General features: G+C 55.4%; 41 non-coding genes across 41 annotated transcripts; all 41 read right to left on the minus strand.

The window, feature by feature from the left end:
• Positions 1–714: 714 nt before the first annotated feature.
• Positions 715–786, minus strand: Trnae-cuc. Its single transcript has one exon. It is a non-coding gene; the product is annotated as a tRNA-Glu (tRNA).
• A 266-nt stretch (positions 787–1,052) lies between these two features.
• Positions 1,053–1,133, minus strand: Trnal-cag. The gene has a single exon. It is a non-coding gene; the product is annotated as a tRNA-Leu (tRNA).
• Positions 1,134–1,213: 80 nt separating this feature from the next.
• Positions 1,214–1,295, minus strand: Trnal-aag. Its single transcript has one exon. It is a non-coding gene; the product is annotated as a tRNA-Leu (tRNA).
• Positions 1,296–2,026: 731 nt separating this feature from the next.
• On the minus strand, positions 2,027–2,097 carry Trnae-cuc. Its single transcript has one exon. It is a non-coding gene; the product is annotated as a tRNA-Glu (tRNA).
• Positions 2,098–2,363: 266 nt separating this feature from the next.
• Positions 2,364–2,445, minus strand: Trnal-cag. The gene has a single exon. It is a non-coding gene; the product is annotated as a tRNA-Leu (tRNA).
• Positions 2,446–2,525: 80 nt separating this feature from the next.
• Trnal-aag lies at positions 2,526–2,607 on the minus strand. The gene has a single exon. It is a non-coding gene; the product is annotated as a tRNA-Leu (tRNA).
• A 733-nt stretch (positions 2,608–3,340) lies between these two features.
• Trnae-cuc lies at positions 3,341–3,412 on the minus strand. The gene has a single exon. It is a non-coding gene; the product is annotated as a tRNA-Glu (tRNA).
• A 266-nt stretch (positions 3,413–3,678) lies between these two features.
• Positions 3,679–3,760, minus strand: Trnal-cag. The gene has a single exon. It is a non-coding gene; the product is annotated as a tRNA-Leu (tRNA).
• Positions 3,761–3,840: 80 nt separating this feature from the next.
• On the minus strand, positions 3,841–3,922 carry Trnal-aag. Its single transcript has one exon. It is a non-coding gene; the product is annotated as a tRNA-Leu (tRNA).
• A 1,072-nt stretch (positions 3,923–4,994) lies between these two features.
• Positions 4,995–5,076, minus strand: Trnal-cag. The gene has a single exon. It is a non-coding gene; the product is annotated as a tRNA-Leu (tRNA).
• Positions 5,077–5,156: 80 nt separating this feature from the next.
• Trnal-aag lies at positions 5,157–5,238 on the minus strand. The gene has a single exon. It is a non-coding gene; the product is annotated as a tRNA-Leu (tRNA).
• Positions 5,239–5,971: 733 nt separating this feature from the next.
• Trnae-cuc lies at positions 5,972–6,043 on the minus strand. Its single transcript has one exon. It is a non-coding gene; the product is annotated as a tRNA-Glu (tRNA).
• A 265-nt stretch (positions 6,044–6,308) lies between these two features.
• Trnal-cag lies at positions 6,309–6,390 on the minus strand. Its single transcript has one exon. It is a non-coding gene; the product is annotated as a tRNA-Leu (tRNA).
• Positions 6,391–6,470: 80 nt separating this feature from the next.
• On the minus strand, positions 6,471–6,552 carry Trnal-aag. The gene has a single exon. It is a non-coding gene; the product is annotated as a tRNA-Leu (tRNA).
• A 734-nt stretch (positions 6,553–7,286) lies between these two features.
• Trnae-cuc lies at positions 7,287–7,358 on the minus strand. The gene has a single exon. It is a non-coding gene; the product is annotated as a tRNA-Glu (tRNA).
• Positions 7,359–7,624: 266 nt separating this feature from the next.
• Trnal-cag lies at positions 7,625–7,706 on the minus strand. The gene has a single exon. It is a non-coding gene; the product is annotated as a tRNA-Leu (tRNA).
• Positions 7,707–7,786: 80 nt separating this feature from the next.
• Trnal-aag lies at positions 7,787–7,868 on the minus strand. Its single transcript has one exon. It is a non-coding gene; the product is annotated as a tRNA-Leu (tRNA).
• A 734-nt stretch (positions 7,869–8,602) lies between these two features.
• Positions 8,603–8,674, minus strand: Trnae-cuc. Its single transcript has one exon. It is a non-coding gene; the product is annotated as a tRNA-Glu (tRNA).
• Positions 8,675–8,940: 266 nt separating this feature from the next.
• Positions 8,941–9,022, minus strand: Trnal-cag. The gene has a single exon. It is a non-coding gene; the product is annotated as a tRNA-Leu (tRNA).
• Positions 9,023–9,102: 80 nt separating this feature from the next.
• Trnal-aag lies at positions 9,103–9,184 on the minus strand. The gene has a single exon. It is a non-coding gene; the product is annotated as a tRNA-Leu (tRNA).
• A 734-nt stretch (positions 9,185–9,918) lies between these two features.
• On the minus strand, positions 9,919–9,990 carry Trnae-cuc. Its single transcript has one exon. It is a non-coding gene; the product is annotated as a tRNA-Glu (tRNA).
• A 266-nt stretch (positions 9,991–10,256) lies between these two features.
• Positions 10,257–10,338, minus strand: Trnal-cag. The gene has a single exon. It is a non-coding gene; the product is annotated as a tRNA-Leu (tRNA).
• An 80-nt stretch (positions 10,339–10,418) lies between these two features.
• On the minus strand, positions 10,419–10,500 carry Trnal-aag. The gene has a single exon. It is a non-coding gene; the product is annotated as a tRNA-Leu (tRNA).
• A 734-nt stretch (positions 10,501–11,234) lies between these two features.
• Positions 11,235–11,306, minus strand: Trnae-cuc. Its single transcript has one exon. It is a non-coding gene; the product is annotated as a tRNA-Glu (tRNA).
• Positions 11,307–11,572: 266 nt separating this feature from the next.
• Trnal-cag lies at positions 11,573–11,654 on the minus strand. The gene has a single exon. It is a non-coding gene; the product is annotated as a tRNA-Leu (tRNA).
• An 80-nt stretch (positions 11,655–11,734) lies between these two features.
• Positions 11,735–11,816, minus strand: Trnal-aag. Its single transcript has one exon. It is a non-coding gene; the product is annotated as a tRNA-Leu (tRNA).
• Positions 11,817–12,550: 734 nt separating this feature from the next.
• Positions 12,551–12,622, minus strand: Trnae-cuc. The gene has a single exon. It is a non-coding gene; the product is annotated as a tRNA-Glu (tRNA).
• A 266-nt stretch (positions 12,623–12,888) lies between these two features.
• Positions 12,889–12,970, minus strand: Trnal-cag. The gene has a single exon. It is a non-coding gene; the product is annotated as a tRNA-Leu (tRNA).
• An 80-nt stretch (positions 12,971–13,050) lies between these two features.
• On the minus strand, positions 13,051–13,132 carry Trnal-aag. The gene has a single exon. It is a non-coding gene; the product is annotated as a tRNA-Leu (tRNA).
• Positions 13,133–13,866: 734 nt separating this feature from the next.
• On the minus strand, positions 13,867–13,938 carry Trnae-cuc. Its single transcript has one exon. It is a non-coding gene; the product is annotated as a tRNA-Glu (tRNA).
• Positions 13,939–14,204: 266 nt separating this feature from the next.
• Positions 14,205–14,286, minus strand: Trnal-cag. Its single transcript has one exon. It is a non-coding gene; the product is annotated as a tRNA-Leu (tRNA).
• Positions 14,287–14,366: 80 nt separating this feature from the next.
• Positions 14,367–14,448, minus strand: Trnal-aag. The gene has a single exon. It is a non-coding gene; the product is annotated as a tRNA-Leu (tRNA).
• A 734-nt stretch (positions 14,449–15,182) lies between these two features.
• On the minus strand, positions 15,183–15,254 carry Trnae-cuc. The gene has a single exon. It is a non-coding gene; the product is annotated as a tRNA-Glu (tRNA).
• Positions 15,255–15,520: 266 nt separating this feature from the next.
• On the minus strand, positions 15,521–15,602 carry Trnal-cag. The gene has a single exon. It is a non-coding gene; the product is annotated as a tRNA-Leu (tRNA).
• An 80-nt stretch (positions 15,603–15,682) lies between these two features.
• Trnal-aag lies at positions 15,683–15,764 on the minus strand. Its single transcript has one exon. It is a non-coding gene; the product is annotated as a tRNA-Leu (tRNA).
• Positions 15,765–16,498: 734 nt separating this feature from the next.
• On the minus strand, positions 16,499–16,570 carry Trnae-cuc. The gene has a single exon. It is a non-coding gene; the product is annotated as a tRNA-Glu (tRNA).
• A 266-nt stretch (positions 16,571–16,836) lies between these two features.
• On the minus strand, positions 16,837–16,918 carry Trnal-cag. The gene has a single exon. It is a non-coding gene; the product is annotated as a tRNA-Leu (tRNA).
• Positions 16,919–16,998: 80 nt separating this feature from the next.
• Positions 16,999–17,080, minus strand: Trnal-aag. The gene has a single exon. It is a non-coding gene; the product is annotated as a tRNA-Leu (tRNA).
• A 734-nt stretch (positions 17,081–17,814) lies between these two features.
• Positions 17,815–17,886, minus strand: Trnae-cuc. The gene has a single exon. It is a non-coding gene; the product is annotated as a tRNA-Glu (tRNA).
• Positions 17,887–18,152: 266 nt separating this feature from the next.
• Positions 18,153–18,234, minus strand: Trnal-cag. The gene has a single exon. It is a non-coding gene; the product is annotated as a tRNA-Leu (tRNA).
• Positions 18,235–18,314: 80 nt separating this feature from the next.
• Positions 18,315–18,396, minus strand: Trnal-aag. The gene has a single exon. It is a non-coding gene; the product is annotated as a tRNA-Leu (tRNA).
• Positions 18,397–18,569: the final 173 nt, after the last annotated feature.

The following is an 18,569-nucleotide window of genomic DNA, read 5'->3' on the forward strand; positions in this document are numbered from 1 at the left end:
TTGTAGAATGCAGTGCACGACACAGCTTCCTGATCTGCTGCGACTGGTTGCTCGAACATCGCACCTCGAACGACTGCCCTTTTCGAATAGAGATTAACTACACAGGCAGCTGCCAGCGCCCTGGTGCGGCGGCATCGCGTGTTTATAAGGAATCGGTAGTGCCACCTGCAGCCTGAGGAACATGAGCACAAAATCAGGAGGGCACCGTGATTTCAATCACTGGGTCACTATCGTCATTGCAGCGACAGCAAGGCAGAACTTTAAAAAGTGCCGTGACCCGGATTCGAGCCTGGGTTGTTGCGGCCACAACGCAATGTCCTGACCACTAGACGATCACGGCCACGGAGCCACCGCGGAATTCAACTCTCGCGACTGCAAGTGGCTGTGCACAGCAAAGCTCGGCCGACTGTGTCTCGCAACAGCTGTGTCAGACGCGGTCTCCATTATATGTATACTGGCAAACGAACGTGCCCGCGCTGATGGACACTGAGCAGAGTGGTTAGCTGCATTCAACCCCCGTGGCAATGTCTTGCAGTCCTCCAAGTCTGTTGACCGCAGGTATGTGCCCGGATAAGAGGTGGACAGATGTCGCATCTCTCTCGCCGTCACTTGTGGCCGCGAATCATATTTTACGTAGTTTTCTGCAAGCGTCAGCGGAGCGTCAGTCGAGCTAAGTCGGGACAAGTCGCATAAGAGGAGCAATAAAATGTGCATTTCCGGTACCGGGAATCGAACCCAGGCCTCCTGGGCGAGAGCCAGGTATCCCAGCCACTAGACGACACCGGATAACGACACAAGCACTCCTCCAACAAACACGGCGAGCGCCCACCCGCTACTTGACGACAACTGCAAAAATTAACGTTTCCACTTCGTAGAACGGCATGCTCGGGACGCATCTCGTGGAGACGAACGCCAGCAATCATGAGACCAAACTGCGCCGGTGAATCCTGTTGTTACACCACGCACCACTGTGCTACGACAGTTTAAGAAACCGACGCTGCGCTTTTTCCTTCGCGGGAAATCAGTGCTCCTGTTTTCGAGACAGAAAACGTTGGCAGCGGTGGGATTCGAACCCACGCCTCCGAAGAGACTGGTGCCTGAAACCAGCGCCTTAGACCGCTCGGCACGCTACCTACGCGACGCGGCGGTCACAGGAGCTGCGTTGTACCCCACGAGAACACACCGCAATGGCACAAAAACGAGAAGTAAAAATTGGCAGCGGTGGGATTCGAACCCACGCCTCCGAAGAGACTGGTGCCTTAAACCAGCGCCTTAGACCGCTCGGCCACGCTACCTACACAGTGTTCCTGCATTTGTAGAATGCAGTGCACGACACAGCTTCCTGATCTGCTGCGACTGGTTGCTCGAACATCGCACCTCGAACGACTGCCCTTTTCGAATAGAGATTAACTACACAGGCAGCTGCCAGCGCCCTGGTGCGGCGGCATCGCGTGTTTATAAGGAATCGGTAGTGCCACCTGCAGCTGAGGAACATGAGCACAAAATCAGGAGGGCACCGTGATTTCAATCACTGGGTCACTATCGTCATTGCAGCGACAGCAAGGCAGAACTTTAAAAAGTGCCGTGACCCGGATTCGAGCCTGGGTTGTTGCGGCCACAACGCAATGTCCTGACCACTAGACGATCACGGCCACGGAGCCACCGCGGAATTCAACTCTCGCGACTGCAAGTGGCTGTGCACAGCAAAGCTCGGCCGACTGTGTCTCGCAACAGCTGTGTCAGACGCGGTCTCCATTATATGTATACTGGCAAACGAACGTGCCCGCGCTGATGGACACTGAGCAGAGTGGTTAGCTGCATTCAACCCCCGTGGCAATGTCTTGCAGTCCTCCAAGTCTGTTGACCGCAGGTATGTGCCCGGATAAGAGGTGGACAGATGTCGCATCTCTCTCGCCGTCACTTGTGGCCGCGAATCATATTTTACGTAGTTTTCTGCAAGCGTCAGCGGAGCGTCAGTCGAGCTAAGTCGGGACAAGTCGCATAAGAGGAGCAATAAAATGTGCATTTCCGGTACCGGGAATCGAACCCAGGCCTCCTGGGCGAGAGCCAGGTATCCAGCCACTAGACGACACCGGATAACGACACAAGCACTCCTCCAACAAACACGGCGAGCGCCCACCCGCTACTTGACGACAACTGCAAAAATTAACGTTTCCACTTCGTAGAACGGCATGCTCGGGACGCATCTCGTGGAGACGAACGCCAGCAATCATGAGACCAAACTGCGCCGGTGAATCCTGTTGTTACACCACGCACCACTGTGCTACGACAGTTTAAGAAACCGACGCTGCGCTTTTTCCTTCGCGGGAAATCAGTGCTCCTGTTTTCGAGACAGAAAACGTTGGCAGCGGTGGGATTCGAACCCACGCCTCCGAAGAGACTGGTGCCTGAAACCAGCGCCTTAGACCGCTCGGCCACGCTACCTACGCGACGCGGCGGTCACAGGAGCTGCGTTGTACCCCACGAGAACACACCGCAATGGCACAAAAACGAGAAGTAAAAATTGGCAGCGGTGGGATTCGAACCCACGCCTCCGAAGAGACTGGTGCCTTAAACCAGCGCCTTAGACCGCTCGGCCACGCTACCTACACCAGTGTTCCTGGCATTTGTAGAATGCAGTGCACGACACAGCTTCCTGATCTGCTGCGACTGGTTGCTCGAACATCGCACCTCGAACGACTGCCCTTTTCGAATAGAGATTAACTACACAGGCAGCTGCCAGCGCCTGGTGCGGCGGCATCGCGTGTTTATAAGGAATCGGTAGTGCACCTGCAGCCTGAGGAACATGAGCACAAAATCAGGAGGGCACCGTGATTTCAATCACTGGGTCACTATCGTCATTGCAGCGACAGCAAGGCAGAACTTTAAAAAGTGCCGTGACCCGGATTCGAGCCTGGGTTGTTGCGGCCACAACGCAATGTCCTGACCACTAGACGATCACGGCCACGGAGCCACCGCGGAAATTCAACTCTCGCGACTGCAAGTGGCTGTGCACAGCAAAGCTCGGCCGACTGTGTCTCGCAACAGCTGTGTCAGACGCGGTCTCCATTATATGTATACTGGCAAACGAACGTGCCCGCGCTGATGGACACTGAGCAGAGTGGTTAGCTGCATTCAACCCCCGTGGCAATGTCTTGCAGTCCTCCAAGTCTGTTGACCGCAGGTATGTGCCCGGATAAGAGGTGGACAGATGTCGCATCTCTCTCGCCGTCACTTGTGGCCGCGAATCATATTTTACGTAGTTTTCTGCAAGCGTCAGCGGAGCGTCAGTCGAGCTAAGTCGGGACAAGTCGCATAAGAGGAGCAATAAAATGTGCATTTCCGGTACCGGGAATCGAACCCAGGCCTCCTGGGCGAGAGCCAGGTATCCCAGCCACTAGACGACACCGGATAACGACACAAGCACTCCTCCAACAAACACGGCGAGCGCCCACCCGCTACTTGACGACAACTGCAAAAATTAACGTTTCCACTTCGTAGAACGGCATGCTCGGGACGCATCTCGTGGAGACGAACGCCAGCAATCATGAGACCAAACTGCGCCGGTGAATCCTGTTGTTACACCACGCACCACTGTGCTACGACAGTTTAAGAAACCGACGCTGCGCTTTTTCCTTCGCGGGAAATCAGTGCTCCTGTTTTCGAGACAGAAAACGTTGGCAGCGGTGGGATTCGAACCCACGCCTCCGAAGAGACTGGTGCCTGAAACCAGCGCCTTAGACCGCTCGGCCACGCTACCTACGCGACGCGGCGGTCACAGGAGCTGCGTTGTACCCCACGAGAACACACCGCAATGGCACAAAAACGAGAAGTAAAAATTGGCAGCGGTGGGATTCGAACCCACGCCTCCGAAGAGACTGGTGCCTTAAACCAGCGCCTTAGACCGCTCGGCCACGCTACCTACACCAGTGTTCCTGGCATTTGTAGAATGCAGTGCACGACACAGCTTCCTGATCTGCTGCGACTGGTTGCTCGAACATCGCACCTCGAACGACTGCCCTTTTCGAATAGAGATTAACTACACAGGCAGCTGCCAGCGCCCTGGTGCGGCGGCATCGCGTGTTTATAAGGAATCGGTAGTGCCACCTGCAGCCTGAGGAACATGAGCACAAAATCAGGAGGGCACCGTGATTTCAATCACTGGGTCACTATCGTCATTGCAGCGACAGCAAGGCAGAACTTTAAAAAGTGCCGTGACCCGGATTCGAGCCTGGGTTGTTGCGGCCACAACGCAATGTCCTGACCACTAGACGATCACGGCCACGGAGCCACCGCGGAATTCAACTCTCGCGACTGCAAGTGGCTGTGCACAGCAAAGCTCGGCCGACTGTGTCTCGCAACAGCTGTGTCAGACGCGGTCTCCAATTATATGTATACTGGCAAACGAACGTGCCCGCGCTGATGGACACTGAGCAGAGTGGTTAGCTGCATTCAACCCCCGTGGCAATGTCTTGCAGTCCTCCAAGTCTGTTGACCGCAGGTATGTGCCCGGATAAGAGGTGGACAGATGTCGCATCTCTCTCGCCGTCACTTGTGGCCGCGAATCATATTTTACGTAGTTTTCTGCAAGCGTCAGCGGAGCGTCAGTCGAGCTAAGTCGGGACAAGTCGCATAAGAGGAGCAATAAAATGTGCATTTCCGGTACCGGGAATCGAACCCAGGCCTCCTGGGCGAGAGCCAGGTATCCCAGCCACTAGACGACACGGATAACGACACAAGCACTCCTCCAACAAACACGGCGAGCGCCCACCCGCTACTTGACGACAACTGCAAAAATTAACGTTTCCACTTCGTAGAACGGCATGCTCGGGACGCATCTCGTGGAGACGAACGCCAGCAATCATGAGACCAAACTGCGCCGGTGAATCCTGTTGTTACACCACGCACCACTGTGCTACGACAGTTTAAGAAACCGACGCTGCGCTTTTTCCTTCGCGGGAAATCAGTGCTCCTGTTTTCGAGACAGAAAACGTTGGCAGCGGTGGGATTCGAACCCACGCCTCCGAAGAGACTGGTGCCTGAAACCAGCGCCTTAGACCGCTCGGCCACGCTACCTACGCGACGCGGCGGTCACAGGAGCTGCGTTGTACCCCACGAGAACACACCGCAATGGCACAAAAACGAGAAGTAAAAATTGGCAGCGGTAGGATTCGAACCCACGCCTCCGAAGAGACTGGTGCCTTAAACCAGCGCCTTAGACCGCTCGGCCACGCTACCTACACCAGTGTTCCTGGCATTTGTAGAATGCAGTGCACGACACAGCTTCCTGATCTGCTGCGACTGGTTGCTCGAACATCGCACCTCGAACGACTGCCCTTTTCGAATAGAGATTAACTACACAGGCAGCTGCCAGCGCCCTGGTGCGGCGGCATCGCGTGTTTATAAGGAATCGGTAGTGCCACCTGCAGCCTGAGGAACATGAGCACAAAATCAGGAGGGCACCGTGATTTCAATCACTGGGTCACTATCGTCATTGCAGCGACAGCAAGGCAGAACTTTAAAAAGTGCCGTGACCCGGATTCGAGCCTGGTTGTTGCGGCCACAACGCAATGTCCTGACCACTAGACGATCACGGCCACGGAGCCACCGCGGAATTCAACTCTCGCGACTGCAAGTGGCTGTGCACAGCAAAGCTCGGCCGACTGTGTCTCGCAACAGCTGTGTCAGACGCGGTCTCCATTATATGTATACTGGCAAACGAACGTGCCCGCGCTGATGGACACTGAGCAGAGTGGTTAGCTGCATTCAACCCCCGTGGCAATGTCTTGCAGTCCTCCAAGTCTGTTGACCGCAGGTATGTGCCCGGATAAGAGGTGGACAGATGTCGCATCTCTCTCGCCGTCACTTGTGGCCGCGAATCATATTTTACGTAGTTTTCTGCAAGCGTCAGCGGAGCGTCAGTCGAGCTAAGTCGGGACAAGTCGCATAAGAGGAGCAATAAAATGTGCATTTCCGGTACCGGGAATCGAACCCAGGCCTCCTGGGCGAGAGCCAGGTATCCCAGCCACTAGACGACACCGGATAACGACACAAGCACTCCTCCAACAAACACGGCGAGCGCCCACCCGCTACTTGACGACAACTGCAAAAATTAACGTTTCCACTTCGTAGAACGGCATGCTCGGGACGCATCTCGTGGAGACGAACGCCAGCAATCATGAGACCAAACTGCGCCGGTGAATCCTGTTGTTACACCACGCACCACTGTGCTACGACAGTTTAAGAAACCGACGCTGCGCTTTTTCCTTCGCGGGAAATCAGTGCTCTGTTTTCGAGACAGAAAACGTTGGCAGCGGTGGGATTCGAACCCACGCCTCCGAAGAGACTGGTGCCTGAAACCAGCGCCTTAGACCGCTCGGCCACGCTACCTACGCGACGCGGCGGTCACAGGAGCTGCGTTGTACCCCACGAGAACACACCGCAATGGCACAAAAACGAGAAGTAAAAATTGGCAGCGGTGGGATTCGAACCCACGCCTCCGAAGAGACTGGTGCCTTAAACCAGCGCCTTAGACCGCTCGGCCACGCTACCTACACCAGTGTTCCTGGCATTTGTAGAATGCAGTGCACGACACAGCTTCCTGATCTGCTGCGACTGGTTGCTCGAACATCGCACCTCGAACGACTGCCCTTTTCGAATAGAGATTAACTACACAGGCAGCTGCCAGCGCCCTGGTGCGGCGGCATCGCGTGTTTATAAGGAATCGGTAGTGCCACCTGCAGCCTGAGGAACATGAGCACAAAATCAGGAGGGCACCGTGATTTCAATCACTGGGTCACTATCGTCATTGCAGCGACAGCAAGGCAGAACTTTAAAAAGTGCCGTGACCCGGATTCGAGCTGGGTTGTTGCGGCCACAACGCAATGTCCTGACCACTAGACGATCACGGCCACGGAGCCACCGCGGAATTCAACTCTCGCGACTGCAAGTGGCTGTGCACAGCAAAGCTCGGCCGACTGTGTCTCGCAACAGCTGTGTCAGACGCGGCTCTCCATTATATGTATACTGGCAAACGAACGTGCCCGCGCTGATGGACACTGAGCAGAGTGGTTAGCTGCATTCAACCCCCGTGGCAATGTCTTGCAGTCCTCCAAGTCTGTTGACCGCAGGTATGTGCCCGGATAAGAGGTGGACAGATGTCGCATCTCTCTCGCCGTCACTTGTGGCCGCGAATCATATTTTACGTAGTTTTCTGCAAGCGTCAGCGGAGCGTCAGTCGAGCTAAGTCGGGACAAGTCGCATAAGAGGAGCAATAAAATGTGCATTTCCGGTACCGGGAATCGAACCCAGGCCTCCTGGGCGAGAGCCAGGTATCCCAGCCACTAGACGACACCGGATAACGACACAAGCACTCCTCCAACAAACACGGCGAGCGCCCACCCGCTACTTGACGACAACTGCAAAAATTAACGTTTCCACTTCGTAGAACGGCATGCTCGGGACGCATCTCGTGGAGACGAACGCCAGCAATCATGAGACCAAACTGCGCCGGTGAATCCTGTTGTTACACCACGCACCACTGTGCTACGACAGTTTAAGAAACCGACGCTGCGCTTTTTCCTTCGCGGGAAATCAGTGCTCCTGTTTTCGAGACAGAAAACGTTGGCAGCGGTGGGATTCGAACCCACGCCTCCGAAGAGACTGGTGCCTGAAACCAGCGCCTTAGACCGCTCGGCCACGCTACCTACGCGACGCGGCGGTCACAGGAGCTGCGTTGTACCCCACGAGAACACACCGCAATGGCACAAAAACGAGAAGTAAAAATTGGCAGCGGTAGGATTCGAACCCACGCCTCCGAAGAGACTGGTGCCTTAAACCAGCGCCTTAGACCGCTCGGCCACGCTACCTACACCAGTGTTCCTGGCATTTGTAGAATGCAGTGCACGACACAGCTTCCTGATCTGCTGCGACTGGTTGCTCGAACATCGCACCTCGAACGACTGCCCTTTTCGAATAGAGATTAACTACACAGGCAGCTGCCAGCGCCCTGGTGCGGCGGCATCGCGTGTTTATAAGGAATCGGTAGTGCCACCTGCAGCCTGAGGAACATGAGCACAAAATCAGGAGGGCACCGTGATTTCAATCACTGGGTCACTATCGTCATTGCAGCGACAGCAAGGCAGAACTTTAAAAAGTGCCGTGACCCGGATTCGAGCCTGGGTTGTTGCGGCCACAACGCAATGTCCTGACCACTAGACGATCACGGCCACGGAGCCACCGCGGAATTCAACTCTCGCGACTGCAAGTGGCTGTGCACAGCAAAGCTCGGCCGACTGTGTCTCGCAACAGCTGTGTCAGACGCGGTCTCCATTATATGTATACTGGCAAACGAACGTGCCCGCGCTGATGGACACTGAGCAGAGTGGTTAGCTGCATTCAACCCCCGTGGCAATGTCTTGCAGTCCTCCAAGTCTGTTGACCGCAGGTATGTGCCCGGATAAGAGGTGGACAGATGTCGCATCTCTCTCGCCGTCACTTGTGGCCGCGAATCATATTTTACGTAGTTTTCTGCAAGCGTCAGCGGAGCGTCAGTCGAGCTAAGTCGGGACAAGTCGCATAAGAGGAGCAATAAAATGTGCATTTCCGGTACCGGGAATCGAACCCAGGCCTCCTGGGCGAGAGCCAGGTATCCCAGCCACTAGACGACACCGGATAACGACACAAGCACTCCTCCAACAAACACGGCGAGCGCCCACCCGCTACTTGACGACAACTGCAAAAATTAACGTTTCCACTTCGTAGAACGGCATGCTCGGGACGCATCTCGTGGAGACGAACGCCAGCAATCATGAGACCAAACTGCGCCGGTGAATCCTGTTGTTACACCACGCACCACTGTGCTACGACAGTTTAAGAAACCGACGCTGCGCTTTTTCCTTCGCGGGAAATCAGTGCTCCTGTTTTCGAGACAGAAAACGTTGGCAGCGGTGGGATTCGAACCCACGCCTCCGAAGAGACTGGTGCCTGAAACCAGCGCCTTAGACCGCTCGGCCACGCTACCTACGCGACGCGGCGGTCACAGGAGCTGCGTTGTACCCCACGAGAACACACCGCAATGGCACAAAAACGAGAAGTAAAAATTGGCAGCGGTGGGATTCGAACCCACGCCTCCGAAGAGACTGGTGCCTTAAACCAGCGCCTTAGACCGCTCGGCCACGCTACCTACACCAGTGTTCCTGGCATTTGTAGAATGCAGTGCACGACACAGCTTCCTGATCTGCTGCGACTGGTTGCTCGAACATCGCACCTCGAACGACTGCCCTTTTCGAATAGAGATTAACTACACAGGCAGCTGCCAGCGCCCTGGTGCGGCGGCATCGCGTGTTTATAAGGAATCGGTAGTGCCACCTGCAGCCTGAGGAACATGAGCACAAAATCAGGAGGGCACCGTGATTTCAATCACTGGGTCACTATCGTCATTGCAGCGACAGCAAGGCAGAACTTTAAAAAGTGCCGTGACCCGGATTCGAGCCTGGGTTGTTGCGGCCACAACGCAATGTCCTGACCACTAGACGATCACGGCCACGGAGCCACCGCGGAATTCAACTCTCGCGACTGCAAGTGGCTGTGCACAGCAAAGCTCGGCCGACTGTGTCTCGCAACAGCTGTGTCAGACGCGGTCTCCATTATATGTATACTGGCAAACGAACGTGCCCGCGCTGATGGACACTGAGCAGAGTGGTTAGCTGCATTCAACCCCCGTGGCAATGTCTTGCAGTCCTCCAAGTCTGTTGACCGCAGGTATGTGCCCGGATAAGAGGTGGACAGATGTCGCATCTCTCTCGCCGTCACTTGTGGCCGCGAATCATATTTTACGTAGTTTTCTGCAAGCGTCAGCGGAGCGTCAGTCGAGCTAAGTCGGGACAAGTCGCATAAGAGGAGCAATAAAATGTGCATTTCCGGTACCGGGAATCGAACCCAGGCCTCCTGGGCGAGAGCCAGGTATCCCAGCCACTAGACGACACCGGATAACGACACAAGCACTCCTCCAACAAACACGGCGAGCGCCCACCCGCTACTTGACGACAACTGCAAAAATTAACGTTTCCACTTCGTAGAACGGCATGCTCGGGACGCATCTCGTGGAGACGAACGCCAGCAATCATGAGACCAAACTGCGCCGGTGAATCCTGTTGTTACACCACGCACCACTGTGCTACGACAGTTTAAGAAACCGACGCTGCGCTTTTTCCTTCGCGGGAAATCAGTGCTCCTGTTTTCGAGACAGAAAACGTTGGCAGCGGTGGGATTCGAACCCACGCCTCCGAAGAGACTGGTGCCTGAAACCAGCGCCTTAGACCGCTCGGCCACGCTACCTACGCGACGCGGCGGTCACAGGAGCTGCGTTGTACCCCACGAGAACACACCGCAATGGCACAAAAACGAGAAGTAAAAATTGGCAGCGGTGGGATTCGAACCCACGCCTCCGAAGAGACTGGTGCCTTAAACCAGCGCCTTAGACCGCTCGGCCACGCTACCTACACCAGTGTTCCTGGCATTTGTAGAATGCAGTGCACGACACAGCTTCCTGATCTGCTGCGACTGGTTGCTCGAACATCGCACCTCGAACGACTGCCCTTTTCGAATAGAGATTAACTACACAGGCAGCTGCCAGCGCCCTGGTGCGGCGGCATCGCGTGTTTATAAGGAATCGGTAGTGCCACCTGCAGCCTGAGGAACATGAGCACAAAATCAGGAGGGCACCGTGATTTCAATCACTGGGTCACTATCGTCATTGCAGCGACAGCAAGGCAGAACTTTAAAAAGTGCCGTGACCCGGATTCGAGCCTGGGTTGTTGCGGCCACAACGCAATGTCCTGACCACTAGACGATCACGGCCACGGAGCCACCGCGGAATTCAACTCTCGCGACTGCAAGTGGCTGTGCACAGCAAAGCTCGGCCGACTGTGTCTCGCAACAGCTGTGTCAGACGCGGTCTCCATTATATGTATACTGGCAAACGAACGTGCCCGCGCTGATGGACACTGAGCAGAGTGGTTAGCTGCATTCAACCCCCGTGGCAATGTCTTGCAGTCCTCCAAGTCTGTTGACCGCAGGTATGTGCCCGGATAAGAGGTGGACAGATGTCGCATCTCTCTCGCCGTCACTTGTGGCCGCGAATCATATTTTACGTAGTTTTCTGCAAGCGTCAGCGGAGCGTCAGTCGAGCTAAGTCGGGACAAGTCGCATAAGAGGAGCAATAAAATGTGCATTTCCGGTACCGGGAATCGAACCCAGGCCTCCTGGGCGAGAGCCAGGTATCCCAGCCACTAGACGACACCGGATAACGACACAAGCACTCCTCCAACAAACACGGCGAGCGCCCACCCGCTACTTGACGACAACTGCAAAAATTAACGTTTCCACTTCGTAGAACGGCATGCTCGGGACGCATCTCGTGGAGACGAACGCCAGCAATCATGAGACCAAACTGCGCCGGTGAATCCTGTTGTTACACCACGCACCACTGTGCTACGACAGTTTAAGAAACCGACGCTGCGCTTTTTCCTTCGCGGGAAATCAGTGCTCCTGTTTTCGAGACAGAAAACGTTGGCAGCGGTGGGATTCGAACCCACGCCTCCGAAGAGACTGGTGCCTGAAACCAGCGCCTTAGACCGCTCGGCCACGCTACCTACGCGACGCGGCGGTCACAGGAGCTGCGTTGTACCCCACGAGAACACACCGCAATGGCACAAAAACGAGAAGTAAAAATTGGCAGCGGTGGGATTCGAACCCACGCCTCCGAAGAGACTGGTGCCTTAAACCAGCGCCTTAGACCGCTCGGCCACGCTACCTACACCAGTGTTCCTGGCATTTGTAGAATGCAGTGCACGACACAGCTTCCTGATCTGCTGCGACTGGTTGCTCGAACATCGCACCTCGAACGACTGCCCTTTTCGAATAGAGATTAACTACACAGGCAGCTGCCAGCGCCCTGGTGCGGCGGCATCGCGTGTTTATAAGGAATCGGTAGTGCCACCTGCAGCCTGAGGAACATGAGCACAAAATCAGGAGGGCACCGTGATTTCAATCACTGGGTCACTATCGTCATTGCAGCGACAGCAAGGCAGAACTTTAAAAAGTGCCGTGACCCGGATTCGAGCCTGGGTTGTTGCGGCCACAACGCAATGTCCTGACCACTAGACGATCACGGCCACGGAGCCACCGCGGAATTCAACTCTCGCGACTGCAAGTGGCTGTGCACAGCAAAGCTCGGCCGACTGTGTCTCGCAACAGCTGTGTCAGACGCGGTCTCCATTATATGTATACTGGCAAACGAACGTGCCCGCGCTGATGGACACTGAGCAGAGTGGTTAGCTGCATTCAACCCCCGTGGCAATGTCTTGCAGTCCTCCAAGTCTGTTGACCGCAGGTATGTGCCCGGATAAGAGGTGGACAGATGTCGCATCTCTCTCGCCGTCACTTGTGGCCGCGAATCATATTTTACGTAGTTTTCTGCAAGCGTCAGCGGAGCGTCAGTCGAGCTAAGTCGGGACAAGTCGCATAAGAGGAGCAATAAAATGTGCATTTCCGGTACCGGGAATCGAACCCAGGCCTCCTGGGCGAGAGCCAGGTATCCCAGCCACTAGACGACACCGGATAACGACACAAGCACTCCTCCAACAAACACGGCGAGCGCCCACCCGCTACTTGACGACAACTGCAAAAATTAACGTTTCCACTTCGTAGAACGGCATGCTCGGGACGCATCTCGTGGAGACGAACGCCAGCAATCATGAGACCAAACTGCGCCGGTGAATCCTGTTGTTACACCACGCACCACTGTGCTACGACAGTTTAAGAAACCGACGCTGCGCTTTTTCCTTCGCGGGAAATCAGTGCTCCTGTTTTCGAGACAGAAAACGTTGGCAGCGGTGGGATTCGAACCCACGCCTCCGAAGAGACTGGTGCCTGAAACCAGCGCCTTAGACCGCTCGGCCACGCTACCTACGCGACGCGGCGGTCACAGGAGCTGCGTTGTACCCCACGAGAACACACCGCAATGGCACAAAAACGAGAAGTAAAAATTGGCAGCGGTGGGATTCGAACCCACGCCTCCGAAGAGACTGGTGCCTTAAACCAGCGCCTTAGACCGCTCGGCCACGCTACCTACACCAGTGTTCCTGGCATTTGTAGAATGCAGTGCACGACACAGCTTCCTGATCTGCTGCGACTGGTTGCTCGAACATCGCACCTCGAACGACTGCCCTTTTCGAATAGAGATTAACTACACAGGCAGCTGCCAGCGCCCTGGTGCGGCGGCATCGCGTGTTTATAAGGAATCGGTAGTGCCACCTGCAGCCTGAGGAACATGAGCACAAAATCAGGAGGGCACCGTGATTTCAATCACTGGGTCACTATCGTCATTGCAGCGACAGCAAGGCAGAACTTTAAAAAGTGCCGTGACCCGGATTCGAGCCTGGGTTGTTGCGGCCACAACGCAATGTCCTGACCACTAGACGATCACGGCCACGGAGCCACCGCGGAATTCAACTCTCGCGACTGCAAGTGGCTGTGCACAGCAAAGCTCGGCCGACTGTGTCTCGCAACAGCTGTGTCAGACGCGGTCTCCATTATATGTATACTGGCAAACGAACGTGCCCGCGCTGATGGACACTGAGCAGAGTGGTTAGCTGCATTCAACCCCCGTGGCAATGTCTTGCAGTCCTCCAAGTCTGTTGACCGCAGGTATGTGCCCGGATAAGAGGTGGACAGATGTCGCATCTCTCTCGCCGTCACTTGTGGCCGCGAATCATATTTTACGTAGTTTTCTGCAAGCGTCAGCGGAGCGTCAGTCGAGCTAAGTCGGGACAAGTCGCATAAGAGGAGCAATAAAATGTGCATTTCCGGTACCGGGAATCGAACCCAGGCCTCCTGGGCGAGAGCCAGGTATCCCAGCCACTAGACGACACCGGATAACGACACAAGCACTCCTCCAACAAACACGGCGAGCGCCCACCCGCTACTTGACGACAACTGCAAAAATTAACGTTTCCACTTCGTAGAACGGCATGCTCGGGACGCATCTCGTGGAGACGAACGCCAGCAATCATGAGACCAAACTGCGCCGGTGAATCCTGTTGTTACACCACGCACCACTGTGCTACGACAGTTTAAGAAACCGACGCTGCGCTTTTTCCTTCGCGGGAAATCAGTGCTCCTGTTTTCGAGACAGAAAACGTTGGCAGCGGTGGGATTCGAACCCACGCCTCCGAAGAGACTGGTGCCTGAAACCAGCGCCTTAGACCGCTCGGCCACGCTACCTACGCGACGCGGCGGTCACAGGAGCTGCGTTGTACCCCACGAGAACACACCGCAATGGCACAAAAACGAGAAGTAAAAATTGGCAGCGGTGGGATTCGAACCCACGCCTCCGAAGAGACTGGTGCCTTAAACCAGCGCCTTAGACCGCTCGGCCACGCTACCTACACCAGTGTTCCTGGCGTTTGTAGAATGCAGTGCACGACACAGCTTCCTGATCTGCTGCGACTGGTTGCTCGAACATCGCACCTCGAACGACTGCCCTTTTCGAATAGAGATTAACTACACAGGCAGCTGCCAGCGCCCTGGTGCGGCGGCATCGCGTGTTTATAAGGAATCGGTAGTGCCACCTGCAGCCTGAGGAACATGAGCACAAAATCAGGAGGGCACCGTGATTTCAATCACTGGGTCACTATCGTCATTGCAGCGACAGCAAGGCAGAACTTTAAAAAGTGCCGTGACCCGGATTCGAGCCTGGGTTGTTGCGGCCACAACGCAATGTCCTGACCACTAGACGATCACGGCCACGGAGCCACCGCGGAATTCAACTCTCGCGACTGCAAGTGGCTGTGCACAGCAAAGCTCGGCCGACTGTGTCTCGCAACAGCTGTGTCAGACGCGGTCTCCATTATATGTATACTGGCAAACGAACGTGCCCGCGCTGATGGACACTGAGCAGAGTGGTTAGCTGCATTCAACCCCCGTGGCAATGTCTTGCAGTCCTCCAAGTCTGTTGACCGCAGGTATGTGCCCGGATAAGAGGTGGACAGATGTCGCATCTCTCTCGCCGTCACTTGTGGCCGCGAATCATATTTTACGTAGTTTTCTGCAAGCGTCAGCGGAGCGTCAGTCGAGCTAAGTCGGGACAAGTCGCATAAGAGGAGCAATAAAATGTGCATTTCCGGTACCGGGAATCGAACCCAGGCCTCCTGGGCGAGAGCCAGGTATCCCAGCCACTAGACGACACCGGATAACGACACAAGCACTCCTCCAACAAACACGGCGAGCGCCCACCCGCTACTTGACGACAACTGCAAAAATTAACGTTTCCACTTCGTAGAACGGCATGCTCGGGACGCATCTCGTGGAGACGAACGCCAGCAATCATGAGACCAAACTGCGCCGGTGAATCCTGTTGTTACACCACGCACCACTGTGCTACGACAGTTTAAGAAACCGACGCTGCGCTTTTTCCTTCGCGGGAAATCAGTGCTCCTGTTTTCGAGACAGAAAACGTTGGCAGCGGTGGGATTCGAACCCACGCCTCCGAAGAGACTGGTGCCTGAAACCAGCGCCTTAGACCGCTCGGCCACGCTACCTACGCGACGCGGCGGTCACAGGAGCTGCGTTGTACCCCACGAGAACACACCGCAATGGCACAAAAACGAGAAGTAAAAATTGGCAGCGGTGGGATTCGAACCCACGCCTCCGAAGAGACTGGTGCCTTAAACCAGCGCCTTAGACCGCTCGGCCACGCTACCTACACCAGTGTTCCTGGCGTTTGTAGAATGCAGTGCACGACACAGCTTCCTGATCTGCTGCGACTGGTTGCTCGAACATCGCACCTCGAACGACTGCCCTTTTCGAATAGAGATTAACTACACAGGCAGCTGCCAGCGCCCTGGTGCGGCGGCATCGCGTGTTTATAAGGAATCGGTAGTGCCACCTGCAGCCTGAGGAACATGAGCACAAAATCAGGAGGGCACCGTGATTTCAATCACTGGGTCACTATCGTCATTGCAGCGACAGCAAGGCAGAACTTTAAAAAGTGCCGTGACCCGGATTCGAGCCTGGGTTGTTGCGGCCACAACGCAATGTCCTGACCACTAGACGATCACGGCCACGGAGCCACCGCGGAATTCAACTCTCGCGACTGCAAGTGGCTGTGCACAGCAAAGCTCGGCCGACTGTGTCTCGCAACAGCTGTGTCAGACGCGGTCTCCATTATATGTATACTGGCAAACGAACGTGCCCGCGCTGATGGACACTGAGCAGAGTGGTTAGCTGCATTCAACCCCCGTGGCAATGTCTTGCAGTCCTCCAAGTCTGTTGACCGCAGGTATGTGCCCGGATAAGAGGTGGACAGATGTCGCATCTCTCTCGCCGTCACTTGTGGCCGCGAATCATATTTTACGTAGTTTTCTGCAAGCGTCAGCGGAGCGTCAGTCGAGCTAAGTCGGGACAAGTCGCATAAGAGGAGCAATAAAATGTGCATTTCCGGTACCGGGAATCGAACCCAGGCCTCCTGGGCGAGAGCCAGGTATCCCAGCCACTAGACGACACCGGATAACGACACAAGCACTCCTCCAACAAACACGGCGAGCGCCCACCCGCTACTTGACGACAACTGCAAAAATTAACGTTTCCACTTCGTAGAACGGCATGCTCGGGACGCATCTCGTGGAGACGAACGCCAGCAATCATGAGACCAAACTGCGCCGGTGAATCCTGTTGTTACACCACGCACCACTGTGCTACGACAGTTTAAGAAACCGACGCTGCGCTTTTTCCTTCGCGGGAAATCAGTGCTCCTGTTTTCGAGACAGAAAACGTTGGCAGCGGTGGGATTCGAACCCACGCCTCCGAAGAGACTGGTGCCTGAAACCAGCGCCTTAGACCGCTCGGCCACGCTACCTACGCGACGCGGCGGTCACAGGAGCTGCGTTGTACCCCACGAGAACACACCGCAATGGCACAAAAACGAGAAGTAAAAATTGGCAGCGGTGGGATTCGAACCCACGCCTCCGAAGAGACTGGTGCCTTAAACCAGCGCCTTAGACCGCTCGGCCACGCTACCTACACCAGTGTTCCTGGCATTTGTAGAATGCAGTGCACGACACAGCTTCCTGATCTGCTGCGACTGGTTGCTCGAACATCGCACCTCGAACGACTGCCCTTTTCGAATAGAGATTAACTACACAGGCAGCTGCCAGCGCCCTGGTGCGGCGGCATCGCGTGTTTATAAGGAATCGGTAGTGCCACCTGCAGCCTGAGGAACATGAGCACAAAATCAGGAGGGCACCGTGATTTCAATCACTGGGTCACTATCGTCATTGCAGCGACAGCAAGGCAGAACTTTAAAAAGTGCCGTGACCCGGATTCGAGCCTGGGTTGTTGCGGCCACAACGCAATGTCCTGACCACTAGACGATCACGGCCACGGAGCCACCGCGGAATTCAACTCTCGCGACTGCAAGTGGCTGTGCACAGCAAAGCTCGGCCGACTGTGTCTCGCAACAGCTGTGTCAGACGCGGTCTCCATTATATGTATACTGGCAAACGAACGTGCCCGCGCTGATGGACACTGAGCAGAGTGGTTAGCTGCATTCAACCCCCGTGGCAATGTCTTGCAGTCCTCCAAGTCTGTTGACCGCAGGTATGTGCCCGGATAAGAGGTGGACAGATGTCGCATCTCTCTCGCCGTCACTTGTGGCCGCGAATCATATTTTACGTAGTTTTCTGCAAGCGTCAGCGGAGCGTCAGTCGAGCTAAGTCGGGACAAGTCGCATAAGAGGAGCAATAAAATGTGCATTTCCGGTACCGGGAATCGAACCCAGGCCTCCTGGGCGAGAGCCAGGTATCCCAGCCACTAGACGACACCGGATAACGACACAAGCACTCCTCCAACAAACACGGCGAGCGCCCACCCGCTACTTGACGACAACTGCAAAAATTAACGTTTCCACTTCGTAGAACGGCATGCTCGGGACGCATCTCGTGGAGACGAACGCCAGCAATCATGAGACCAAACTGCGCCGGTGAATCCTGTTGTTACACCACGCACCACTGTGCTACGACAGTTTAAGAAACCGACGCTGCGCTTTTTCCTTCGCGGGAAATCAGTGCTCCTGTTTTCGAGACAGAAAACGTTGGCAGCGGTGGGATTCGAACCCACGCCTCCGAAGAGACTGGTGCCTGAAACCAGCGCCTTAGACCGCTCGGCCACGCTACCTACGCGACGCGGCGGTCACAGGAGCTGCGTTGTACCCCACGAGAACACACCGCAATGGCACAAAAACGAGAAGTAAAAATTGGCAGCGGTGGGATTCGAACCCACGCCTCCGAAGAGACTGGTGCCTTAAACCAGCGCCTTAGACCGCTCGGCCACGCTACCTACACCAGTGTTCCTGGCATTTGTAGAATGCAGTGCACGACACAGCTTCCTGATCTGCTGCGACTGGTTGCTCGAACATCGCACCTCGAACGACTGCCCTTTTCGAATAGAGATTAACTACACAGGCAGCTGCCAGCGCCCTGGTGCGGCGGCATCGCGTGTTTATAAGGAAT

This window comes from Schistocerca piceifrons, unplaced genomic scaffold (genome assembly GCF_021461385.2).
Source record: "Schistocerca piceifrons isolate TAMUIC-IGC-003096 unplaced genomic scaffold, iqSchPice1.1 HiC_scaffold_630, whole genome shotgun sequence".
Taxonomy (NCBI): Eukaryota; Metazoa; Arthropoda; class Insecta; order Orthoptera; family Acrididae; genus Schistocerca; species Schistocerca piceifrons.